This window comes from Mastomys coucha, chromosome X (assembly GCF_008632895.1).
Source record: "Mastomys coucha isolate ucsf_1 chromosome X, UCSF_Mcou_1, whole genome shotgun sequence".
Lineage (NCBI taxonomy): Eukaryota > Metazoa > Chordata > Mammalia > Rodentia > Muridae > Mastomys > Mastomys coucha.
In genome coordinates this window covers 66,350,458-66,358,893 of record NC_045030.1, presented here as the reverse complement: position 1 = coordinate 66,358,893, position 8,436 = coordinate 66,350,458, and the positions used below count along the sequence as shown (strand labels likewise).

Genomic DNA, 8,436 nt, shown 5'->3' with positions numbered 1-8,436 from the left:
GTTGTTTTCCTTGCTTATTTCTAATTATATTAATGGATTTTATGTTTTCCCTGAAACCAATTAAATCAACAACAAAATGAAACATACTTCTCAGGGAAATACCCACTTCCCAGTCTGACTTCGTGTTTTGATTATTAAAAATGTATTATTTCCCCCTGCTATATACTGTGATCCTCATATTAAAAGATATCAAACTACCACTGGAAAGTGGTTGGTAGAATACTTGGCTTTTCATTAAGAGGAAAGATAAATTGAAATTGTTAGGGTTTTTGTTTTTGAGGTTGTCACGTTGGTACTTAGTGAAATACATGAAAACTCAAGGCTGTGGGTCATGGTTCTACCATTAATCGATTGAGTTCTAGGGTAGGTTAACTAACCTCTGTGGCCTTATTTATTGCATGCATAATATATTAATTCTTCATGGTTAGCATGACAGACATCAGCAATAGAATAGAACAATGCTGATATCCCATGAAGTAGCATTTTATAGATCTAACTAAATTTGTGCACTTTATGGAACATATTTCTAATAAGATGCTTATCCTTAAAAAAAAAAAGAAATTAGGGAAACAATGTCATTTACAATAGTCACAAATAGTTTAAAGTACCTTGTCGTAACTCTAACCAAGCAAGTGAAAGATCTATATGACAAGAATTTCAAGTCTCTGAAGAAAGAAATCAAGGAAGATTTTAGAAGATGGAAAGATCTCCCATGCTCATGGATTGGCAGAATTTTATAGGAAAAATGGCCTTCTTGCCAAAAGCAATCTACAGATTCAATGCAATCCTCATCAAACTTCTAACTCAACTCTTTAAAGAGCAATTTGCAAATTCCTTTGGAATAACAAAAAACCCAGCGTAGGGAAACCTATTCTTAACAATAAAAGAACTTCTAGGGGAATCACCATCCCTGACTTCAAGATGTACTACAGAGCAATAGTGATACAAATTGGACAGTATTTGTACTAGTCAGGGTTCCCGAGAGTCACAGAATTTATGGTAGTCTCTATATAGTAAAGTAATTTATTGATGACTTACAGTCTGTAGTCCAACTCCCAACAGTGGTAAGCAACAACTGTGAATCGAAGTCCAAGGATCTAGCAGTTGCTGAGTCCCACAAGGCAAGCAGGTGAAACAGAATCTTCCTTCTTCCAATGTCCTTATATAGGTCTCCAGCAAAATGTGTGGCCCAGATTAAAGGTGTGTGCCACCACACCTTTAAGCCCAGATGACCTTGAACTCGTAGATCTTCCTGTCTTAATCTTCTGGGATTCATAGCCACTATGCCTCAAGATCTCCATGCCAAGATTCAGGTCAGAAACTTGTACCTCTCAGCCTCCAGATTAAGACCACATGTGAGCCTCCTAATTCTGAATTGTAGTTCATTCCAGATACAGTCAAGTTGACAACCAGAAATAGCCACTACAGTATTGGTACAGAGACAGGCAGGTAGATCAATGGAATAGAACTGAAGAACAAGAAATGAACCCACACACCTATGGTCATTTGATCTTTGAAAAAGGAACTAAACCCATCCAGTAAACAAAAGACAGCATTTTCAACAAATGGTGCTGGTTCAACTGGCATTTAGCATGTAGAAGAATGCAAACCGATCCATTCTTTCTCCTTGTATAAAGTTCAAGTCCAAGTGGATCAAGAACCTCCACATATTGACCTTTTTGGATTCTGTGCACTGTATCTTGTGTATTCTGTACTTTTTTTTCTAATATCCACTTATTACATACCATCCATGTTCTTTTTAATCTGAGTTACTTCACTCAGGATATTTTCTATTTCCATCCATTTGTCTGTAAAACTCAGGATGTCCGCATTTTTTAATAGCTGATCAATAATCCATTTTTTAAATGAACCACGTTTTCTGTATCTATTCTTCTATCTTGGGACATCTGGGTTGTTTCCAGCTTCTGAATATCCCAAATAAGGCTGCTATGAATGTAGTGGAACACATTCTCCTGTGGCATGGTGAGGCATCTTTTGGGTATATTCCCAAGAGTGGTATTGCAGGGTCTTCAGGAAGATCTATTTCCAATTTTCTGAGGAACCTCCAGATTGATTTCCAGAGTGGTTGTACTCAAGTAATAAAGTTAAAAACAAAGTTTTGAGAATGTAGAAATACAGTAGAATGAAAGAGCCATATTCTAGCTCTTGTAAGCTGCAAGAAGTGTGGAAACAAAGTTTTATAGTAGCAAGCAGCAGCTTCAGACACTGAGAAGTTGTGTTCCAGGGATGACCAAAACAAAGTTTTGGTGGTCAGAATGTTGAGACAGAATGACCAGGCCATTGTGGCTAAGCTAAGTAAGGCCAAAACAAAAATTACTGGTGGTAGCAATGATGTTAAGGTCCATGAAAACAAGATTAGCAATTCTCGAAAGAACCCTCCCAACCCCTCCCTGTGGTTAATTTTGAAAAAGACCACAAACTGTCACCCTGACCTTGCTGATGACGTTCCCCCACCACCACCTAGTTACTCAGCCCCTTCCCAAGGACTTTTCAAGGCCAGGTGCAGAGCTGGATAGGGAAGTTAGCTGACTAAGCCAAGAACAGCCCCCTGAGCAAGCCAACCAATGCCTGATGAGATCCTTTGTCCTGTGTTACACCAACCAGAGTAAGCCAGCTAGCCTTGTTGCAGGAATCTGCCCTCAGTAAAGTATAAAAGATGTGTGCTTTCTGTGTTCCAGGTTGATCCCTCCTGTGAGGGTGGGCAACCCCACATATGTAGATCAATGTATGCTTTCTAAATTCAGGGTTGACCACCCCTGTCAGGGTGGGCAACCCCACATACATGGATCAATAAACCTCATTGTCAATCTGTGTTCTCTGTGTTGAGCCAAGTTTACAACAGTACCAGTTTGCAATCCTACCAGCAGTGGAGGAGTGTTCCTCTTTGTCTAGCTCCTCAACAACATACATTGTCACCTGAGGTTTTGATCTTACCCTTTCTGATTGGTATAAGGTGGAATCTCAGCATTGTTTTGATTTGCTTTTCACTGATCACTAAGGACTTTTAACATTTCTCTAGGTGTTTCTCAGCCATTAAAGATTCCTCTGTTGTGAATTCTCAGTTTAGTTCTATATGCCAGTTTTTGACTTGGTTGTTTGGATTTTTTTGGTGGTTAGCTTCTTCAGTTCTTTATATATTTTGGATATTAGCCCTCTATCGGATGTTGGGTTATTGAGGATTATCTTAGAAGAGGAAACAAAATGCTCACAGGAGGAAATACAGAGAAAAAAGTGTGGAGTAGAGATTGAAGGAAGGACAATCCAGAGACTGCCCTACCTGGAGATCCATCCCATATATAGTCACCAAACCCAGACACTATTGTGGATGCCAAGAAGTACTTGCTTACAGGAGCCTGATATAGCTGTCTCCTGAGAGGCTCTACAAGCACCCAATTAAGACAGAGGCTGACCATTGGACTGAGCATGGGGTACCCAGTGGAGGAGTAAGATAAAGGACTGAAGGAGCTACAGGGATTTGCAGCCCCATAGAAATAACAACAATATCAACCAACCAGACACCCTCCCAGAGCTTCAGGAGCTAAACTACCGACCAAAGAGTACACATGGAGGCACTCACAGCTCCTGCTGCATATGTAGCAGAAGATGGTCTAGTTGGTCATCAATGAGAAGAGAGACCCATGGCCCAGTTTCAAGGAATGCCAGGGTTGGGAGTTAGGAGTGTATATGTGTGTGGGGGAGCATCCTCATAGAAGCAGGGGGATGGGGTATGGGATAGATGTTTTCCTTAGGGGAAACTAGGAAAAGGGATAACATTTGAAATGTAAATAAAGAAAATATCCAATAAAATGGTAATAATGGAAGAGTATGAAATTTTCAAAGGTAATGAACATACCCATAGGTAATATATTTGGGATAAGCACAAATGTGATAATTTGTGCTTATCCCAAACATATTGCATTGTATATATTAAATATGTTTTATATTTTTCTCTATAAATCTTACTGCAATTAGAAGACTCTTGCAGACAGGAATATACTATATCTTAATTCTACTTATAATTTATTAGTCATACCTCATTTTTAAGGTATATATTGTATACCAAAATTTCTCTAAAATATGGAGTCTATGACATATTTAGTAAAGATGTTAAATGATTCATTTCCAATTTACATATTTCATCCTATATCCCAACCAAGAAAATATTTGATTAAAATTTTTAGATTACATTTAAAAATATAAAACTGAAAACATGACTTATTTTCAAGTTTTATTTTTAAGTTAAGTCCCCATGTCACAGTGAGAGAGTATATGATTAAGATGGATATTTTTTGTCCAAGTATACCTACCTCATAAGGAGACCTGAAGTGACAAAATATGTAGAGCATGTGAGACACTGGGAAGAATGTCCTAAGGAACTGATTTCTTTATATTTTAAATGAAAAATATTCTCCTTTGAAATACTGTCTATATTCCTAATTGAAAAATGACTAACATGAATGTGGATTTTTAGATTATCTGTGCATAATACTAATTAAAACATACTAATTAAATTCTTTCTGAAATGGATAACCTATAAAAGGCCTTAATCTGATTAAAAAAATCCAAGAAACAAAAGTAAAAAACAAAACAAAACAATAACAATAACAAAAAATCCCCTTAGGAACATTTTATGTCCTCATTCCAGTAGAAGAGTAGAAGACGGAGATCTGGGTTACATAATATTAAGACAAATTTCTGACTAACAAACGCATAATTTAATATGGAGAACAACAAATAAGCACTCTGTGGAAAGCTTTGCAGATGGAGAACCATAAGTCTTTTAGCATGAAACAGACACACCAGGTTTTGTCTTGTCCTGTAGTATTTTCCTCAGTTTGTTTGTTACCCCACACTACAATATGAGAGGAACTGAGTAGGTTCCAAGAGCAAGTGAGTGTTATGTTCATGTCTATTTGCAAGTAGAACTCTCAGCAAGAAAATAGTAACTGAGATATAATACAGGAACATGATCACATTGTTTGCTCTGTACATACCCAACATATATTAATCGTCTCTCACTTTCTTTCTATTTTCAAATACAAGCTTTTCGAAGTCAGCTTCCTCAAACCTGTCAAAATGCAATAAATGCATTTGAGAAATCCTTTTGAGTTAATCCTAAGACACATAATTCACTGCTTACCCATCACTTCCATAGGAACATAGTGCTGTAGTAACATGGATGATCAGCAAAATGGATGCTGAAAACTGTCAAAATGATATCCTCTTGTTTTTACTCCCTGACAGATTTGACAGCTACAATTTCTTAGCACTCCTTTCATTATTTGAGAACAGATATGGGCTAGAATAAAATCCCCAACCTGCCTTGCTGCCTATGGCACATTCCAAAAATATTTCTTCCACCCCTGAGTTCACAAGGAATTGAAAAGAAGAGTTAAAGTTCTTTTGAGCTTTCATATGGATGTCTTCTAATACTGTTGCCTTACAAACTACACCTGTCAACTAGCATGACCTCTCTGTGGGACTCAAGATGGGAGTGAGCTATATTTTGAAGGCTTCCCTCAGTGCTACAACCCTGCCATTCTTCTTTCACCTAGCAAGAGTAAATAAGAAAGTAACATCTTGACACTGACCTCATTATTTTTTTATTACATAACACCTCCAAGTATAAAAACAACTGTGCATTTATCCTCAAGCCATTTTACAGTCCATGACTAGATAACATTGATGAATCCACTTTCCTTGATTCATCTCAGTAGAATTTTATTGTCCCCTGATGTTCCTCCACTATGACTACATCAAATTATGATTGCCTCAATTTATGTATAAAATTGAGAAATTGAAATATATTTACTATACCTAACCCACTAAAACCAAATATATACAGATATCACGGTTTTGTGACTGACTGGGGTTGTACTGCCCAGCAATAGGAGAGAAAAATATATATCACTTAGAAAAAGGTCATATTTATATATGCACTTGGAAGATGGTTAAATTAAAATTAGGATTTCTACTGAATGTGTACCAATTTATTTCTATTGTGACATCAAGAAGTGTGTCCTAAAGTAAACAGCTATCCAGAGACTGTCTGTTTTTAAAATGTTTATTAATTAACATCTGACCGGTATGATGCTTCTTTTTCTATGATCCTTCGTAGTCAAATGCTAACTTAAGTAAGATCTTTATTCTTTTGTTTTTCCCACAATAGATACTGAAAGAATTGGATTACATAAAGGAAAAGATGAGGTCATTATAAATTATTCATATAACATTAATTCTGTCACAAATTAATTATTAGTGGTTAATTTGGAGTAGTACAAGCAAATTTAATAAATCTTGAGGCATAGATGTGGTGTGAAAATTGCTCATTTCCTGAGCAAGAAAGTATTATTATGTCTCTGTGACTCTAGGGCAAGGAATCCAATGCCTTCATTAAATGCCAGTGACAAGTACATGGTGGTGGAGGATATAGCATGCTTAGAAATTACCTCTGACCCAAAATACTTTCCTTAAAACTCCTAGTCAAGACCAAAAGGAAACTCTGTTAGAACAACTGGTAACACCTGCCCATCCATATTCCTGTCTTGCTATGCATTTGGGGTATTCAAACAGGTACCTAAGGCGATAGACTTTAGGTACTTTGAAATGAAAGACCAACACTACTTACTTGATGATGGTGTAAAATCTATGACAATGGAAAATTATCCCAGAACCCCTTCACCCGAGGACCCCTCCCTTCCCAGAAGGGTGAGGCCACACAGTTCCAAGAAAATCCTCTGGTTAAGAGTCGGGTGGGTCCAACCTGGCAGTAAATGGTTCCCTCTTAGAAAGCCCCCAGCAACCCACCAATCCAGTTTGAAGATTAAACTGCCCCATCAATAGTATACTGCCTAGTTGCTGTCACTGAAAACTGCCCTGCTCAAACTATATACAAGCTTCTGCCAGTATGTGCTCATGGCCACTTCTTTTCCTGCGTGAGTGATCAGCAGCAAAGGCAACATGTTGGAACAGTAAAATCCTCTTGCAATTGTATCCATTGCCTTCTCCGCTAGCTTCCTTCAAAGGGTCCCAGTAGTGTGGCCCTCAGGTTTCACAATGGAATTACAAAGTGTTTGCTCTGATAATTTTCACAGTAGTCACTGCACTGAAACCTTTTAAGACTGGATCTTCTCTAGCTTGTTTGATATCCCTTGAACTCTTCGGAAATTCGCCTTATCCATATCAAAAACAAAATTGAGATTAAGCAGGTTTGGATACATATTAACTATTTTGTAAGATGAGGTCCCATCTAAAGCACGATAGAGGCCATCAAGAACAAGACATGTAAAAGGCAAAAGATATGGAGCTGACACATATAAGAAAGGCCACCTACCTACGAAAACTGGTGTCCACCAGGAAGCAAAGATGGTTCATCAAGAAAAAAGTGGTCCAGTACCTGATCCATGCTAACTATACAGCAAGCAGTAAGAGGGGCCAGATCTCTTAGCTGTCTTCTTATTGTATTTTCTGATAAAAAAAAAAAAACAGCTTCAAGACAGCTCAACATACGATATTCAAGGAATATTATCTACGTCTTAGCTCAGCATTATTATCCCTTATTGAGTCTCTGATTATTATTCAGTAAAGTGTGGTGGCTTTCCAAGGGTTTCAGCCAGAATGCAAGTGTAGTGGTTGGTGAATGATAGACTAAGTTTCACAACATCAGTGCTATTTTTTTTTTATTATTAAGTGTACTGCAACTACTTGGAATAATAACTGTTATAGAATTGATATTAAAAATTTAATTTTAAAAATCTCGAGAGTAGTTCTCAACATAACATTTTAAATATTTATGTAATCCTACAACAAAAACCCAGTAAATCTCACACTGATGAAAGTTCCCCTAACCCAGACATATACCTCTTCATAGCCATATTCCCCTTAGCCATATTCCCCTCATAAATGCTCTTCATTTATATAATATATATATATATATATATATATATATATATCATGTAGAATTTTCTTTATAGTAAAATTTAGGTGTGAATATATCATCTAACATTATTGGTTATTTTCCATAGTGTTGTACAGAAATATTTGACCAAAAACAATTTAAAGGATGTTTTAAAAGGCTTAGTTTGGCTTATGGTTTCAAACAGCAGTTCGTCATGGCAGGTGAAGAACAGTGTTGAGAATAGCTCAGTCAACTTTTGCAGAAGTACATGTGAGCAGCTCTGAATGAGTTGGGAGATAAGGAATTAGTGAACACCAGCTGGAAACCAAAGCAAGCATCACCTCAAGTCATGCTCCTACTCTTTCTTCTGATAGTGGTGACATCATCTTAAAAGGTCCAATATCTTGGAAAGAAGGCCACCAAGAATGAAATGCTTAAAGAAAAGCCTGGATGACTCCCAGGGGAGCCGCAGGGCAGCAGGGACACGATCCTCTCAGCTTCCGAGTGACAGAGGGGGT

The 8,436-nt window shown here is 37.3% G+C and overlaps 1 pseudogene; it reads left to right on the top strand.

Annotated features, from left to right (window-relative positions):
* The window catches only part of LOC116092832, a 62,391-nt pseudogene that overhangs the window by 42,405 nt on the left and 11,550 nt on the right, over nt 1-8,436 (top strand).